General features: G+C 34.2%; 1 pseudogene; it reads left to right on the top strand.

The window, feature by feature from the left end:
• Positions 1–717, top strand: part of LOC102875039 — a 52,213-nt pseudogene that overhangs the window by 3,603 nt on the left and 47,893 nt on the right.

Raw genomic sequence — 717 nt, 5'->3', positions numbered from 1 at the left:
GTGCGTTTGGCGCAGGATAGAGCAGGGTTTAGGGCTGTTGTGCATAGGGTCGCTATGAGTCGGAAACGACTCGACGGCACATAACAACAACAACAGCAATTCATGAGGTATTTTAGTCTATATTTTTCTATTTTGAAGTTTGGTATAGGATATATTTGCTTCATAGAATGAGTCTGGAGACTTTTTTATTTTCTCAAATACATTTTGTGGAATTAGTGACAGTTCTTCTCTGAATGTTTGGTAAAAGGCCCTTCTAAAACCATCCGGGCTTTGTTGTTGCTGCTGGAAATACATATATATATATAAAACACTGAAGAATTTTTTCTTTTGTGATGGGTCTCTTCAGATGTTCTTCTTCAATCTGTGTCAGTTTGGGGAGGTTGTGAGTTTCTAAGCATTTATTCATGTCCTCTAGGATTTCATATATGTTAGATCATAGTTTTTAATAACATTCCATTATTATCCTTTTTATTTCAGTTTATTCTACTGCTACAGTTTATTCTACTGTGACATCTCCCCTTTAACTTCTTATTTGGATTATTTATCTTTTCTTTCTTTTGCTTTGTTTGCTTTGCCCGCAGCTTGTCAGTTTTATTGACTCTTTGGAAGAACCAACTACTGATCTTCTTACAGTTTTAATTGCTTTTCTGTTTCTACTCCATTTTAATGCTCTAATTTTTTTTCTTTCTTTTTCATTTCAATGAACATCTACAGAGA

The sequence above is a fragment of the Elephantulus edwardii genome, unplaced genomic scaffold (genome assembly GCF_000299155.1).
Source record: "Elephantulus edwardii isolate Elephantulus edwardi_28Jun2011 unplaced genomic scaffold, EleEdw1.0 scaffold00011, whole genome shotgun sequence".
Taxonomy (NCBI): Eukaryota; Metazoa; Chordata; class Mammalia; order Macroscelidea; family Macroscelididae; genus Elephantulus; species Elephantulus edwardii.
This window is presented reverse-complemented; position numbering and strand designations above follow the sequence as displayed.